This window comes from Bidens hawaiensis, unplaced genomic scaffold, assembly GCF_021521415.1.
Source record: "Bidens hawaiensis isolate Kalapana, Puna unplaced genomic scaffold, B.hawaiensis_p1.1 tig00004020_1, whole genome shotgun sequence".
NCBI lineage: Eukaryota > Viridiplantae > Streptophyta > Magnoliopsida > Asterales > Asteraceae > Bidens > Bidens hawaiensis.
Genome location: NW_027491236.1, coordinates 1,239,603 through 1,258,006, shown reverse-complemented (window position 1 = coordinate 1,258,006; position 18,404 = coordinate 1,239,603). Strand labels below are relative to the sequence as shown.

Here is an 18,404-nt window from a genome sequence, read left to right as displayed (position 1 = left end):
TGATATCTAGAAAAGACGAGAGAGTATGCTTCTCTGTCAACTTTAGGTCTGCAGTTGGGTGATATGTGAAACAACAATTAGGAATGATTTATTTGATAAAAAGGGTGATATCTAGAAAAGACGAGAGTGATGCATACTCTCGTTTCTTTTGCTCCATATTACTGGAGCTCAGATCTGAACCGAACGAAAATGGGAGACCGTTTGACGAAAAGCTCTAATTTGGCTTTCTAACAACTTTACGATGTTAATGTGCAAACACCAAGGATAAAATCTTACTTAACTATATGAATTATAAGTACTTTTTAATAATCTTCAAGTTATATGATAATCAGAAAACATAATGTATGATTTTATATAGCCTATGAAGACACTTAAAACAGAAAACATAAAATTAGGAATAACCTCTGCCATTCAAACACACATTCAAAAGTAAACTGATTCTTGAAAAGCCAGGCTGTTGCCCTGCTATTGTTATTACTGCAAAGTAAAGTTTGTTATCTTGTAACGCCTAATCTCCGTATGATGGAGATGGTTCTACAGTGGAACGTTAGAGGGATATTCCTGTGCGTGTTTCTTTAGGGATTTTCGCAAAGAATCCTCTTGCTTGTTGAGATTCTTAGGGGAAACATCGTATACATTGTTGAATATCTCTGCAACCGGAGGTTTATCTATCTGCTCTGCGTTTTGAATTGCTTGGGCTAGCTGAGAACATCATCAGTTGTACAAGTTAGATAAGTGCAAGGCAATATGCGTGTCAAAAGAAGTCAATGTTTGAACAATAAAAGTTTTGTGCATACCTGTTTCTTGGTAATCAAGTACTATATGTAGTTGTAGTTGATGGGAAAGTTTAAACAACACAAGTATATTTTAACACCATCTCACGAACCTGTTTTGTGAGTGTGTATATATATTTTGAAATACTGGGAGAACGATGTTAAATTTGGTTGTGTAGGGTGTGTAACTTAAAAGGATAAAAGTACTAAGATGCACAGAATGTGGTACTTCACAAAATATAAGAAACCAGGTCAAACATAAGTCAAAGGTTTTACCTCTTTCCTTATGATGTTTCGATGTTGTGACTCGGCATCATCACTCCACCAGCCTTTGTTTTCGATCCATTTCCTAAACCTCGTAACAGGGTTTTGATCATTTCTCCACCATTCAAATTCATCAACTGGGCGATACTTGGTTGAGTCATCTGATGTGGAATGGTGTCCTGCTCTATACGTAAGCGCCTGCCAACCGTAAAAAGTCAAACTATGATAACGCAAAAGTAAACAAAAACAAGATTATTACATTAAACCTCAATTAAAACAGGTGTTTGTTTTTCAATAGCCATTTTGCGTGCTTCATAAACAGCAGAAAACACAGCAAGAGCATCATTGCCATATACTCGGATACTAGGAATTCCATACGCCTTTCCTCTTACAACAATACCGTCGCCTACCGTTGACCAAAAGTGCCAAAAGTCAACAAAATGAATACGCAAGTATAAAATGGGGGAAAGACGTATATATACCTCTAAGTTGATCACCGATTGGAGTGCTAATAGCCCATCCATTATTTCTGCAGAAAAATATTACCGGGACCTCCATAACCGCAGAAAAGTTCAAACCAGCATGAAAATCTCCCTGCATCAGTTAGTGTAAATAAATTTTAATAATCAAAATCCAACTATAATGATTATATAAGGTTCATATTTAGTTATTTACTGTACTGCTGCCTCCATCACCAAAATAAGTGATGGTGCATGAATCTTGTTTTTCCATCTTCATAGAATAGGCAGCACCAACCGCGTGTGGGATTTGTGTTCTGTCCAGGTATATAAAGATCAAAATATCTCATGTGAGAAGTGTATATATATAAGGGATTATGTGTGGAAAATTGGCATATGATGATATGATGTTAAGTTGATAGTGTACGCGACAGTAGATGCCACTGTAATGTAGTTGTGCTTTTTTGACTCGTAATGGATAGGCATCTGTCTTCCTTTTCCATAATCATGCTTGTTTCCGAATAACTGATTTGCGAAAACTCTTGTAAAGTAAATCCTCTCCATAGTAGAACTCCAGGCTCCCTATACTGCATATCGGAATCACATTCTGTAAATTAACTAATGCTTTTATGTATCAAATACTGAGAAAAACACATTTAGGAAAAAAAAAACCCAAAATCTATTTATTTTTGTGTTTCGGTTGTGTCAGAAATTGTTACCCTTAATGTGTCAGAAACATGTGTGTAAAGTACAAGCATTAACAATTCTAAACTTAATTAAAATAATGCTTAACAATAAATAAAGGATTAAAAAAGAGATCAAGTTTTATAAAAGTTTAAATAACCTGAGGGAAGACAAAGTCATTGTTACTAAGAGCTGCTGCTGATGCAATATTAATGGCTTCCTCTCCTATTGTGGTCAGACAGAAGGATATTCTTCCTTGTCTTTGTGCTTCATAGAAAATAGGATCCATAACTTGCAGTGTTGCCATGTTTGTATACATCTTGACAGCAAGTTCTTTGCTGATCTTTATATTCAAAATCCACAAGATCATTTATTTGTTACTTTAATAATTCAAAAAAAAATATATTTTTTAAAAAGCCACGGCTCTACCTTGAGTGAATCATTATTGAAGAGGTATGTACCCGCCTTAACATCGAGCGGGGCGGGTCAACCCACAAGATATAGACAAGAGCCTTGAAATCAAGATATCATGAAGGCACAAAGCCAAAACCTATGCGTATGGCGCATATCACATATGTTCACGCATATCACATATGCTCACGCGTATCACATGCTCACGCACCATATATGCTCACGCATATCACATCTGCGTGGCGCATATCACATGCTCACGCATATCACATCTGCGCGTGGCGCATCTGCGCGTGCTGGCGCATATCACATCTGCGCATGAAACATCTGCGCGTGAGAATAAAGAGAAGACCTCGCGCATCCTCAGGATAGGCGCATATCACACGTGCACATAATCAACCTCGTCCTTATCCAAATCAGGATAAGGACAACCTTGATTGTGCTCGTCAGACAACCTTCCAGAATGTATCCTTTAAGGAATAAGAATATGCTGATGTTGACAGCTGCCAATGAAAGGTGGACAACTCAGCAAAACCCATGTGCTACCACGTGATTGCACATGGGTCAGGTGAAATACCTGGGTCAGAGAATAATCAATGAAAAAGCACCAGGTGTCCTAAGGACACGTGGCGCAAAGCAACAGGAGGAGGCCAAAAAGGCCTTAATGGGATCTGAGCCCAATCATTGGAAATCCTAACACTATAAATACCACACCACCTCCACAAGGGGAGGTAAGCAAGGAAATACATTCCAATTCCTTACTCACTCTCAGATTATTATTATCTTCTCCTACAATCTCTTATTCTCACACCGGAGGGTTACCCCAAAGAGGACCCCTCTGTCCCTTTCTGAGGGGTAAGTTCACGGTGCTGCTCGTTTTGTAGGTGGAAGAATTCATACTCCGGAGAACCATCGGTGAAATAGCATACTCATACCCGGGGAAAGTTGATCGTCTACCAGTGAGCCGATCCACGTTTCTTCATTGGCGCCATCACCTGTTACAACGGCAACAAAATCACCATCTCATCAGTTCTCTCTGAAAAACTTCACCATGGTTTCTGGTGTTCGAAACAGTGATTAAGTTCTGGAGGATATTGAGCTTGAGGATGTTAATGAGGGACAACAGTTTCTGAGGGTGCCGCGTGATTCTGCGCGCACCACCAGTAACCATCCCTTCATCACAACTCCTCATAGCCAGACTGAAACTCCTCCAGACGATCTCACGCTCCAAAATCTGACTGGCGCGAAACAAAAAGGACCAATGGGTCCAGAAGTTGAAACCAATGACCCTAAAGAATGGCTCATAAACGAAAAACGACGTTTAATGGACAAATACAATGAGCTGGTCAAACACAAAAAGTTAGCCGATTTAACACAAAGGCTCGCGTTTGATAAGCAAACCTTTCAAGGAACAACAAAAAGGGCGCGCGCGCTGGAAGATGGTCACTCTGCTCGCACTGAACACGCTGATTTTAGTGATGAAGAAGTGCACAGCATGAGGAAGACGCGAGATACTCATGCAGGAGGCTCACAGCTCCGCGCGCACATGAACATAGCGCCTGGGGCCAAAGCCGATATGGATCTGTACACACCGTACAACCCACCAGCGAGAGGGCAAGTGGACGTAACCACACCATACAGGCCAGCCATCTTGGTGAAGCATTCAAAATTCACTGAGCGCATCGCGAAGGCTCCCATTCAGCACAAAACCAAGATGCCAAGTGGTTTGGGCAAGTACGACGGCACAACTGATCCAGACGATTTCCTACAAGGTTTTTACAACATTGGAAACCTAGAAAGCTGGACGATGCCAACATGGTGTCACATGTTTGCTCGCTGCCTCACGGGCGCAGCGCGTGTCTGGTTCGAAAGCTTGCCGACTGGACAAATCAATGGGTTCGAAGAGCTATTGGAGAAGTTCCAGGCTCACTTCGTACAGCAGCGCAGACACACGCGCGACCCCGATGACATCATACACTGCGTGCGCAGGAATGATGAAACCATTGAAGACTACATAACCCGTTTCAATCAGGAATCTCTGGCAATTGGAGGTATCATTGAACAACTCTTGCGCGTGGCCTTTATTCAAGGTGCGCGCAGTGATCAACTCCGCAGAGCTCTTGTGAGCAGAGATGGCATGCCAACCACTTGGGCCAAGCTAATGGAAGCATCGCGAGTCTTCGCGCGAAATGAAAAACAAATTGCCCAAGATAGAGCAAGAGACAGAGGGCATCAAACAGAAGCACCGCGCAACAATGAAAGGAGGGGCAAACAGAACTCCGTATGGTCCAGGTTGCAACAAACCAGTTTTTCTCCCGCAGAAAAGCAGGCGCAACCAAGTTCACCCCAGCCTCAAAAAGACATCCGTAATCGCGGAGAAAGTGACAAGAGGGAAGGCGGCAGAGAGCCTAACAGACCTCTACCAAGAATATGGACTCCCCTCACTAAAACGCCTTCACAAGTGTTAAGCACAGAGAATGTCCAGTTTAAAAGCCCCAAGCCATTACTCCGCAAGGGACCATTAAACAGTGGCAAGTATTGTGAGTTTCACAAGTCCACAGGGCACAACACCGATGCATGCCACCATTTGAAGGATGCGATTGAAAGAGATGTGAAATCAGGCAAGTTAGCTCACCTGGTGAAAAACCCAGGACCAGAGAATGAACAACCAGATGGAGCCTCAGCCAGCAAAAAGTTCAAAAGAATCTGTGTAGCCGAGGGAGGAAGGCAAGGGCAAAGATCGAGAAAGAGAAGCGCGGAAGTCCAAGGAGATTGGCGCGAGCAACAAGTAATCTTCCCAAGAATCAGGGGAGGCCCGTCTATCAGCAGTCCTCTAGTCATCACTACACACATTGCTCATTATGAAGTGTCAAAAGTCTTGGTGGACACTGGCAGTGAATCAGACATCATGTATGAGCAATGTTTCAGAAAGTTGGATCCAGCAGACCAAGAAAGGCTCGAAATTGTGAATGCACCAATCTCGGGTGTTTCAAATGAAATCATTCACCCCCTAGGTCAGATACAATTTGAACTAACCATGGGGGATGAGAAACACAAGCGAGCCGAAATTGTCAACTTCTTGGTCTTGCCCACCACTTCATGCCACAATATGATCTTGGGTAGAGGAACGATTGCTCAATTCAACGCCATACCATCACCAGCGCACGGCGCGCTGGGGTTCCCAACACCAACAGGTGTAACATTTGTGTACCGAGATCATTTGTGCGCAGTGACAAGTATACCGAGGGAAGGGAGAATGAAACTTCCAATGGCAAACAACGCGCCAGAGGAATGGATTCTCAACCCAAAATTCCCAGAGCAAACAATCACAATTGGAGCTACGATATCAGACGACACAAGGTTGAGAATGAAAAGATTGCTCACAACGTATATGTCGGTTTTCGCGTGGCAACATTCTGATATGACTGGAGTTCCGCGAGACCTGGCGCAACATTCTCTCAACACCTTCAAGTCTGTAGAGCCAATTGCTCAAAGAAGAGAGTCATGGGGGATGAGAAGGCAAAGGCCATGAATGAGCAAGTAGAAGATCTACTGCGCGCAAAAATCATCCGCCCAATACGATACCAAACATGGGTAGCCAATCCTGTGATGGTAAAGAAGAGCAACGGGTCATGGAGGATGTGCATTGATTTCAAGGACCTCAACAAAGCATGTCCAAAAGATTGTTACCCCCTCCCAAACATTGACGCGAAAGTGGACTCTGTGGCGCCATTTAAGCTCAAATGTTTCCTGGACGCCTACAAGGGCTATCACCAAATTCAAATGGCACCACAAGACGAGGACAAGACTGCCTTCAGAACTGACAAGGGTGTTTTTTGTTACACAAAAATGCCCTTTGGTTTGAAGAATGCAGGAGCCACCTACCAAAGACTCATGGATGCGGTTTTCAACGAGCAAATTGGAAGAAACCTAGAAGTCTACGTGGATGATTTGGTGATTAAAAGCAGGGAGGAAAAACAAATGCTCAAAGACATCGAAGAAACCCTTTGGCGCCTAAAGGAAGTAAACATGAAGCTCAACCCGAGCAAATGCACATTCGGCGTAGAAGAAGGGAAATTTCTAGGTGTAATGGTCACCAAGGATGGTTTCAAGGTAAACCCAGAGAAGGTGGAGGCTATCCTTGACATGCCCTCACCATCCACCATGAAGGAAGTTCAAAAGTTGAATGGTAGATTGGTATCAATTAACAGGTTCCTAGCGAACCATGCAAGCAAATATACCCCATTTGTTAACACATTGAGAAATTGCCTAAAGAAAAGCCAATTCAAGTGGACGCCTGAGGCTAAGCAAGCTTTCAGTGAGATAAAAGAATGTCTCATAAATCTGCCTGCGCTCACAGCTCCACTTCCTGGCGAAACTCTAACATTGTACCTGTCAGCAGGAGAGCGCGCCATCGGCGCAGTGTTGTTGGTGGATCGCAAGGGAATCCAAACACCAAACTATTATGTGAGTCGGGTGCTGACAGATCCTGAGACGCGCTACTCCATCATGGAAAAGTTAGTTTTGTCACTAACACACGCGTCGCGCAAGCTTCATAGATATTTCAATGGTCATCTTATCGAAGTTCTGACTGGTTACAACATCCAGCAAGTCTTGCGGCGTCCCGCGCTCTCAGGAAGGCTGACAAAATGGGCGCTGGAATTAGGAGAGCACACGATCGCCTATAAGCCCCGTCCAGCAATAAAGGGACAAGTCTTAGCTGATTTCATCGCAGAAATCCCTGAAGGAAAAATTGAAGAGGCTCAGCGCGAGGTAGACCCTCCGCAAGCCAATAATGAAAAAAATGTTTGGAGATTATTCACTGATGGAGCTTCAAACAATGAAGGGTCCGGTGCAGGCCTCAAGCTGGTGGATCCAGAAAGTCATGAGTATACTTACGCAATCAGGTTGGATTTCAAGAGCACCAACAATGAAGCTGAGTATGAAGCCCTGCTGTCTGGTCTGCGCATCGCGCACAAGTTCGGAGTTAAAAATCTAGATGCCCATGTTGATTCATACTTGGTAGCAGCACAGGTCAATGGCCTTTATGATGCCAAGGAGAACACCATGCCTCTGTATCTAGAGCAGGCGAGAAAACTCATCGAGCAATTTGACTTCTTCAGAATCATACATATTCCGCGCAGTGAAAACAAGTCTGCCGACGCGCTGAGTAAGATGGCATCAACCAGCTTCGATCACTTTGGCAAAGATGTCAGGGTGGAAGTAATGAGCAACCCGTCGGTGGGAGCGAAGTCGGTCCTTGTAATTCATACAACACCTTCATCATGGATAACTCCATTAATGGAATTCTTGAAGGAGGGAAAGATACCGGACGATCGCGCACAGGCGAGGATGATAAGACACAAGTCGCAGAACTACGAACTGCTTGATGGTACGTTATATCGACGCTCTTATCTTGGACCGCTCATGAAATGCCTAGATGCTGAGGAAGCAAGCTATGTGATCAGAGAGATACACGAAGGAATATGTGGAATACATGCTGGCCCGCGCATGGTGGTTGCCAAGGCAATGAGCGCAGGTTACTATTGGCCAGGCATGTACTTGGACGCGTTAAAAGAGATCCAAAAATGCAAAGCGTGTCAGAGCTATGCCAAACACCATGCGGCCAAAGAACAACTTGATTCCGGTGACCTCCGCATGGCCTTTCCACAAATGGGCAATCGATATTGTGGGTCCCCTACCGCAAGCGCAAGGGCGAGTAAAATTTTTTGTAGTGGCAGTAGACTATTTCACAAAATGGGTTGAAGCCAAGCCACTAGCAAAAATCACAGCCGAGACGATGAAGCAATTTATTTGGAGCCACATCATATGCCGTTTTGGCCTGCCCATGGAAATTGTGAGCGACAATGGCAAACAATTCACCGACAGGAAGATATCCAGTTGGCTCAAGGAATTGCGCATCGACCAAATCTTCACTTCAGTATACCACCCTCAGGGGAATGGCCAAGTGGAGCGCGCGAACCAAAGCTTGCTAAATGGGCTGAAGAAAAGGTTGGAGGGAGAATCCCATTCATGGGTCGAGGAGCTACCTAATGTCCTGTGGGCGCACAGGACATTAACCAAAACCAGCAATGGCGAATCCCCGTTCAGCCTAACCTATGGAACGGAGGCTATGATTCCAGCAGAAATTGGATGCCCATCCCATAGAGTGCTCATGATGAGTAAGATTGATAACGAGCGCGAAAGAAGGTTGGATCTCAACTTACTTGAAGGGCGCAGAGAAGCGGCTATCATCAGTGAAGCCAAATACAAGAAAAAACTAGAAAAGTATTACAATAAGCGCGTGAAAGAATGCCACTTCAAGAAGAATGATTTTGTCCTTCGAAACAATGAAGCTAGCCGCGCGATACCCCCGGGAAAGATGTACCCCAATTGGGAGGGACCTTATCAAGTCTCGGAAGAATTGGGAAAAGGCGCATACGCTTTAAAAGATTTGAATGGAAAGAAGATCCCGCGCGCATGGAACGCAGCACAGCTTAGAAAATGTTTCATGTAAAAATTGTCAAGTTTGTAATCAAGGCTTTTTAAGCCATTATGAATAATGATACGCGCTATCTTCTCTTAATGTGTGTTCTATTACCTTTTGCATACATGTTTCACACTTCCCTTTATTAATTTTGAGCAATATGACAACATTGTATTGACATCAAAACAAAATAAAACGAAGTAAAACATATATGCGCGAGCTTCAAGCTCAAACGCGTTAACGAGTTTTAACTCTAAAACGTCAGGGCCTTAGCCCAATAATATGAGCCTTAGCTCAGGGCCTTAGCCCAATAATACGAGCCTTAGCTCAAATCACTCACAAGATCCATCCTACATGCTGCGCAGCTAGACCATAAAAATACCTAAGCACAACTAAGGCAAAGCACATGCCAAAACATAGTTGTTAAGGTCTCAGGTCGAGGTCGCGCATGGAATTGTAATGGATATCAGAGTAACACATACTGACACGTAAAGGCTAAAAAACTCATAATTCCCTATAATAAATGCGCGATAACGTCGCGCAAAAGAGGAATAATGAAACGCCAAGGCACGTGTCAACATAGTCAGGATATTGCAAAATCACTTAAAATATGACAAGGATTAAGTAAAATAATTTCCTTACAACCTTGTTCTTATTTCAACATGCAAGCATATCTTATATTCAACAAGCAAACATGCAATATAAAGAGATGAATGGGGAATGCGCAAAATGCGAATAAGGGAAAAACAAAATTTCATTCCAAAACATAGAAGGTTACAAATTTACAAAATGATGAGATACAAACTGCAAATAAAAAAAAAACATGAAGGGCTTCTCAAGTCTCTATGTCGACGTCAGCCTCTTCATCGCCCTCATCATTACCTCCCTCAGCATCTGGCGCAGCCCGCTCCTCGTCATCTCCAAACTTGCCATAGTCAAGCTGTTCGTCTTGAATGGAGTCGTCTTCTATCACAATAGTGTCAGGAGCGGGTCCTTTGGCCACACTAGAGCCGCTAGCAGAGGCAGCATTGCCCGCGCCATCATCGCCGCCACCAGCCCCTTCACACTCGTCAAGTAATTTCTTTAGAGCGCCGAGATCGGGCTGATCAGCAAGCAAGGCTATCTGCAAAGCATAAGGAAAAGTATGGGTACAAAAAGACTAGGAAAATAAGTCAAGGTAAACTCATTAAGGTTAAAGTACCTGCTCAAGGATGGGAATGGGAGTATTCAAATACTTCTCCCCCACCTCGGCATGTCAGCGCAGACGACGTCGAGCTGATAAGGGTAGTCGGATGGGTTCTTCTTCAGCATGCTATATTCACAGCCATCCTTAAACCCTTCAGCTCGACCCACCAAGCGCGAGGCAGCGTTGCAATCCATCACAAGGGTCTGAAACTCATCTGAGTATTTCATCGCATAAGCGCAACGAGTCATACCCTGTGAGACTAGCCATTGGCGATCCTGCGCGAGGGAAGAAACAGACGTCTCAAGAGCAGGAATCTGAGAGTTTAACAACTCAACAGTTTCCATGGTCTGTTTCAGCTCTTCTCTGTCGGACGCTGCTGCCGCCAAGGCCTCATTCCTTTCCGCTCGCGCAGCATCGAGCTCTTCTTGGCCAGACGCTGCCATCGCCAGGGCTTCATCCTTCTCTGCCCGCGCGGCCTCAAGCTCTTTCTTCAGGCGCGCAACCTCACTCTCTAATAAAGATTTGTCAGTGACAGCCTGCACAAGAGTTTGATCACGCGCCTCTGCATCTAGCTCCAAATCGCGCACTCGCCGCGCGTACTTGGCCGCATCCGCCTCTGCTGCCTGCAGCTTCTCCCGCGCAGCCTGCAGCTCATGCCCGCGCTTCACGAAGGCAGCGTTGGCACTTGCTCGGTTCTCGCTGAGTTCTGCTTGGAGTTTCTCAGCTCTCTCTCGAGCGTCAGAAAGATTCCAAGCAGACACCTTAGCCTCTTGCTTGGCCTCCGCAAGAGCATCACGCACCTTTACATAATCATAGCGAAGCTCTTGGGAGGCAGCAAAGAACGCAGACCCAGCAAAAATATGGTCATTGAGCAAGTCCACGCGAGCGCGGTCCTCCTGAAACCTCCTTTCAGCTGGAGGCACGGAGTGAGCCCAGAAGTCTTCACACACACCCATGGACTGAAATGAGCTATCCTCAGTAATATTCCATCTCGGGCGGTATATGTGATCGGCTTCCTGCAAACACAAAGCAACGTTCTAGTCATCTAAACACTAATATGGAAGTCCGCGCAGCGGAGCAAAACGAACTTATACCTGCGGAGAGCAAGCAGAAAAGTCAGCGTCAGCCCCACGAGAAGGCTGCGCTACGAAATCTCGTGGCGCTACAGGGCTTGCGCGGCTACCATCGGAGTCTTCAAAATTGACCTCCTCATCATCCTCTGTAACAGGTCTTTTCTCCTGCGACTTGGAAAAATCAAAACCAGTCTCGCGAGGAGGGCTGCGCGCAGGAGGAGGTGAGGGAGGTCTCGACGCCGCTAGATCAGCGCGTAAAACAGCCTCCTGCTCCTTAGTAATCCCAATGAGGGGAGATTCAGTGCTTGCAGGAGCAGGACCAACGGCGCTGGCGCCGGCGCCAGCAGTGCCGCCAGCAGCTTGTGTGCCAGCTATAATTCCTATGAAAAAACCAACAAAGAGAAATGATTCATGACTTGATCTAAAAGAAAAAAGTCAGAAAATAAAAGCGTAATATATAACTTGGCGCACCGCCGTTCGCGAGTTAAACATCGCCATGAAGTCCATTTTCCCCCTTTTCGAGGATAAAACAGGGGACTTCAAAGCAACCTTCGGCGCAGCCTCGGTACCTTGTTGCGCCTGAGGTTGATCCACCAAGGTCGCCGGCTCTACAAACATTTGAGTGAGCAAAGATTCATTAATAACTCTATCGGAATCACGCTCGTAAAACCATAAAGTATAAAGTATACCTGTTGAAGAGGAAACAGCAGGCGCAGCGCCGCTTCCCTTTTCCGCCGCGCGAAGAGAGGAGGTGGCGGCACCATACCACGTGTGGACAGGAGGACTGCCCACACCTTGAGGCAAAGAAGATAAGGAAACCTTGGAGTTAACCCCTTGGTTTTCTTAAGTCCCTTCGCCTGAGTAGGAGGATCCTGAGCAACAGGGGCATCATTTTTCTTCTGTTTTTTACTGGCCCCTGCGCCAGTTTTCCCTTTAGCTTTACGCTTGAGTTGTGGCACCTCAGCTTCCTCCTCCACCTCTTCTTCCGCGAGCTCCAGCTCATAGTTCTCGAGCGCATCTACAATACGTGCAACAGAAATGTTAACCAAATTTGGTATTCTAAAGGCATAAGTATAAGTACAAAGGCCTACCAGGCGCATCGCTGTCAAAGCAAAATCCCAAATCAACAGGGATGAACATATCATCGAAGCGATCGGGGAAACCAACTTCCCCAGCGCCCAGCGCGACAGAGCCACCCTCCATATGCTCATCATAGGCGGCATGGACGTACTCCTTGCTTACTGCATAAAACAAGACAAATGATATCAGCAAAACGAATTATATTCGCGCAGAAATAATGCAATGAGCTAATAACTCACATAAGCCATCAACTTGGATAACAAGCTCAGTCGCGCTGTCGGTCCACCTCCTGCTCATACCAACCCCCACCAGCGCCTCCTCGCAAATATTCTTGGCGGGGGATGGTTCAGCAGTCAACTTATTAACCCATGCGCCAGTTGGGTTTTTAAGAACATTCCCATCCGCGGGCGCAGAGGTGATCACGCGCATGGTCATGCGGATGGGAACCACACCAGCCTTAATATAAAAAAATTTCTCAGACCAGTCATGAAGGCTTTTGAAGGAAACAGTGCAGCACTTGACCTTCTGACTGCGAGGAATGAACGAGAACCAAGAATCTTGGATTTTTGGCTTATAAAAATATTGAAAGCGCCGAGGGGTGGGCTCCTCGCGCTGAGCTTTGCACATGAACTCAAAATGAGTCATGCGCACAAGTCCAAAAGGATGGACTTGGGATATGTGAATCCCATGAAATTGAAGCAGCGCACCCATAAACCTTGTCATCGGGAGACGAAGGTTGCAGTGAGTGAAAAAATGGCAGTATAAGGAGATATAGCCGGTGGGCGGATCTGCCGCCGTTTGCCCGGCCGCCGGGAGCATACAGCCGTACTCAGGGAGAAAACCCTGAGAGGCGATGAGACTGTCGAAATCAGACAGTCTCAACTTGCAGGGAATCTCATCCCACCTCTTCACTGTCTTGCCCTTCCCCACCTCCTCCGACGAGGCCTCAGCAGCCCGTTTTCCCTTGCCAGTCTTCTTCAAAGTGGACATGACTAATGATTTTATACGGCGTTTGCTGGGGGAGATTGTGGCGTCTAGGTTATCAGACATACAACTGTGAATCAAACAGAGGTTACTTCAAGAACGGAAATCTGGAAGCAAAAGACAGGCTCTTAATCGGAATAAAAATGGAAGGAAAGAAAAAGCTCTGAAATAACAATGAAGATGAAGAATAACAACTCAAAAGGCTTGCTTTTATAGGCCCAGGAGAGAGAGAAACAGGTACTGATCAGAGTTCACGCGCCCCCACTCGCAGGTGCAGGCCAACGCGAGCGCGACACGTGTTCCTGACACTGTGTGAGGGGACATAAAAGGGAACGAAACAGGTACTGATCAGAGTTCACGCGCCTCCACTAGCAGGTGCAGGCCAACGCGAGCGCGACACGTGTTCCTGACACTGTGTGAGGGGACATGAAAGGCAACTGTAGCACCTCGAGCACACGAAAAGTCTGACACATGTCTCCATCTCTGACGCATGTCAGCACCAACCAACCACGTACATGGACGATTCATTTCAACCAAAAGGATAGAATTTCGCGCAACGATGAGAAATAAAAAAAAGGAAAAGACAAACCCTATTAAAAGAGAACTATTAAGTCTAATATCTATCTTACCTCGCTCGCGCGAGACAAGACACACATTAGACTGGGGGGGCTTGAAGAGGTATGTACCCGCCTTAACATCGAGCGGGGCGGGTCAACCCACAAGATATAGACAAGAGGCTTGAAATCAAGATATCATGAAGGCACAAAGCCAAAACCTATGCGCATGGCGCATATCACATATGCTCACGCATATCACATATGCTCACGCATCACATATGCTCACGCACCATATATGCTCACGCATATCACATCTGCGCGTGGCGCATCTGCGCGTGGCGCATATTACATATGCTGGCGCATATCACATCTGCGCATGAAACATCTGCGCGTGAGAATAAAGAGAAGACCTCGCGCATCCTCAGGATAGGCGCATATCACACGTGCACATAATCAACCTCGTCCTTATCCAAATCAGGATAAGGACAACCTTGATTGTGCTCGTCAGACAACCTTCCAGAAGGTATCCTTTAAGGAATAAGAATATGCTGATGTTGACAGCTGCCAATGAAAGGTGGACAACTCAGCAAAACCCATGTGCTACCACGTGATTGCACATGGGTCAGGTGAAATACCTGGGTCAGAGAATAATCAATGAAAAAGCACCAGGTGTCCTAAGGACACGTGGCGCAAAGCAACAGGAGGAGGCCAAAAAGGCCTTAATGGGATCTGAGCCCAATCATTGGAAACCCTAACACTATAAATACCACACCACCTCCACAAGGGGAGGTAAGCAAGGAAATACATTCCAATTCCTTACTCACTCTCAGATTATTATTATCTTCTCCTACAATCTCTTATTCTCACACCGGAGGGTTACCCCAAAGAGGACCCCTCTGTCCCTTTCTGAGGGGTAAGTTCACGGTGCTGCTCGTTTTGTAGGTGGAAGAATTCATACTCCGGAGAACCATCGGTGAAATAGCATACTTATACCCGAGGAAAGTTGATCGTCTACCAGTGAGCCGATCCACGTTTCTTCAATTATCGATGACCAGCTTGCCATGTTCATTAAGGACTTGATAACAATGAGCCCTTTCCTCGTTAGATCCGGATATGAATATCCGTTTTGAGGTGAACTTAACGCTTCCGCCAGGAAAATTTAGTTCTTGTCGTGAAGGAGTTTCTGTTGACAACTGCATAAAGACGGATACGTTAATATTAATAACTAGTAATATTCACATGCCCCATCAAAACCATGCTAATTGATAGGAATAAGTAAACTCAGATTGTGCTGAGCAGGCGGTGTCACAGGGCTAAAGTGGAAACAATTGAAAGCCGAATTTGAACCTAAGAGCTCTAGTCAAATACGGACCTGTTCAATGGAGATGGGGTGGCACACCCATGGATATTTTTTAATATTATATATATGATTTAATCCTGACCATCCAAGTGAATTTTTTACACAACCCCCGTTAAAAAAATTATTTGGATAATTCAAGACATTTAATTTGGAGGTCATTCTAAAAAATAAATTTTGATAATTCGTACTCATTTTAAACAAATAATTTGGATAATTCAAGCTCATTTTAAACTAAGCAATGAAATTAGCGGCAATTTGAAACACATCGATTCATCATCGTCATTCCATCATCCGTTCAAGTATTTTTATTTTATTTTTTACTCTCTCTAAATTTTACTTAATTAGTTGATTATTTGCTAAATTAGTTATTAGGTTCTTGATTAATGGATTTTGCTTTAGTTATTTAAATATTGCTATGTATGTTAGCTCGGAAATTGAAACTTGTTGGTAGATTAATTATTAGATTATTAAGAAAATCGATTGTTATTTGTGACCCAACGTCCCAACCTGACCATAATGAACCGAGAACTTTTTAATATTTATTGATACATAACCAACCCCAAAATTTCCACTCCATAAAAGAAGTTCCTGAGCCCACCATTGCTACTAGCCTCTACTAGCTAGTATTCGAACTTAAAGGTTAAAGTTTATGTTTGATTTTACTTTAATGACATTAGTCAGTTACCAAACTCAGACTTTACTTTTATTTATGATTTGGAAATAGGGCAAACTCGGTATACGATGCGCTGCAAGCACGAGTTAATTTGTGTTTGACGTTCACTCCCTTATCAAATTAATTACTATTTTCAATATTATTTACATATATATTAGTCCTTTCAATTTTTTTTCACTTAATAGTCTCCACCAAATTATCAAAACTAAAAGCTATTAAGTTGTTATTATTAATTTATTTGTATTATTATCAACATTGTAGTATTATTAATATTTTTTTATAGTATGAATATGTCTCTCTCATACACGCACACATAGTTTTATAAATATAATTATGCATCGGCACTGATAATAATAAATATTATTATTATAATTAAGCATAATAAACATATATTTCCTTTTTTCTTCAAACTTTGTAAGAAAGAAAAAAAAAAAAAAAAGTAAAGAATAAAAACTTTATAGTTTTTTATTTAATATTTTAAAAAGAGACTATAAAAATGAAAGTAATGTTAGAGTGGTGTAATGAGTCAAATACAATCTGTAAAAGAATTTAAAGTGTAAGGGAGGAAAGTAAGTTTGTTGTTAGTTAGAATTTGGAAATATGAGAGCAATTTGTTTATTTTTAAATTATAAACCTTTCACTGTAAACTGATACTGTTGAAGTTGATCAAAGACAGCATGCAAAGAAAACTATCATGGCGCAAACTGAATCGAAATAAACGACTTAATTATGGAATACCGACCTGATCGCTTACACTGGTAGCCGTATGCGATTGTCTTCCTCCATACACCGTCGTAAAACAACCGGAGGAAGTAGGTTTAATTCTTGAAGATGATGTCCAACGATGAAGACGGTGAGAAAACAGGGAATTGGTAACAAAAGAAGTGTTATTGATAAAGCCTAACATAAACAACTTCTTTGTTCTGATAGAAGCCATGGATCATAATGATGAAATTGAGTGAGGAAGAAAGCCTTATTTATAAACCATCTTTTATCCTGTTAAATATTTTAGTACAAACTCAAGGCTTTGGAAAATAATATAATAATAACTGGTTCAAGGAACTAAAACATAATTAGTCGTTAGGTTAAAAACTTTCCTTAAAACTAAATCGAACAATGAACATCCCTAATTCTGAGTCGTGTGAATTATTTATACGATACCAACCCGATATAAGATCTATGTATATTCGGATCAGTTTAGTTTTTAGCCGAACCTGTGGGGATGTCTTGTGGTTCGTGTACGGATGAGTGGATGACAATGAAACCCGAACCTGATGGAATTACCGAATTACCTGAAACCCAAAATATTTGAGACGGGGTAATATGCATCTTAGGGGCAGACCTTCACTATAATTAAGGGGTTCATGTGAACCCCTCGAGTTTTGATACAATAGTGTAATGTTATATAGAAAAACTAGAGTGAACCACCGTATAAGATTAGGGTATGAGACACGGTGTAAGATTATTTTTGAAACTTTTGTGTGTATGGGACGGGTATAGCATTTGTGATATATCCAATTAAACGATAACGTATACACGATTTATCAGATTATATACCCGAATAACCTCACATAACTTTCTTTTTTTAATTAATTAATTACATACACACACACACACTAGGTTATTGACCCGTGGACGTCACAGGTGGAATAATATAAATCGTCCAATAAACACATAATTTCAAACAACAACATATTTTTGAATTTGTTATTCGGGGCCGCAATATGGCATTTATTGCTTTTCATATTCCTACGGAAAGAAAATATTATAAAACATTAAGTTACAAAAACAAAAGATACAAAGTAAAATGCTTAGAAACATAATTTTAAGGCTTGAAATTATAAAATTCATAAACTATTAAATATTTCCTTGTAAACCATGTTTGTCGTTTTGTTTGTAACCTTACCTTGGTTATCAAAACTAAGTACTTTAACACTGTCTATGCTCTTCACTCATGATAAAGCCACATATAGTTGACCATGTGTAAAAACATGGTCTCTCAAATATATTCTAATTCTTGCCCGATAACTGCCATTGATTTCTGTTAATGGCCATTGTGAAAAAAATAAAAAAAGCTGAAACCGAAAACTGTATTTTCTTGAACTTAAACAAAATTTTATTATCTAAAGACATTAGAACATGAAACGCATGTGTTATAAAAGCATGTTTTCAATAGGTTTGTGTGTTAAAAAAAGTTTGTAATATAAAAAAGCATATGATATACTTAGAATGCCATAAAACAATAAAGATTGTTTATTATTATTATAAAAAACCAATAGAAACCATAATTCATACGATATATCAATATCTAACAGCACAATCAAACCAATACATGAAAGATGAATAAAATGTCTAACAAAATAAAACACACTCGAACGGAAACTTAAATAGAAGTCTTCAAACATATTGTTAGT

The 18,404-nt window shown here is 42.8% G+C and overlaps 1 pseudogene; it reads right to left on the bottom strand.

Moving 5' to 3' along the window:
• Positions 1–534: 534 nt before the first annotated feature.
• LOC143625026 (2-oxoisovalerate dehydrogenase subunit alpha 1, mitochondrial-like) lies at positions 535–16,927 on the bottom strand (annotated as a pseudogene).
• Between the last annotated feature and the right edge of the window lie 1,477 nt (positions 16,928–18,404).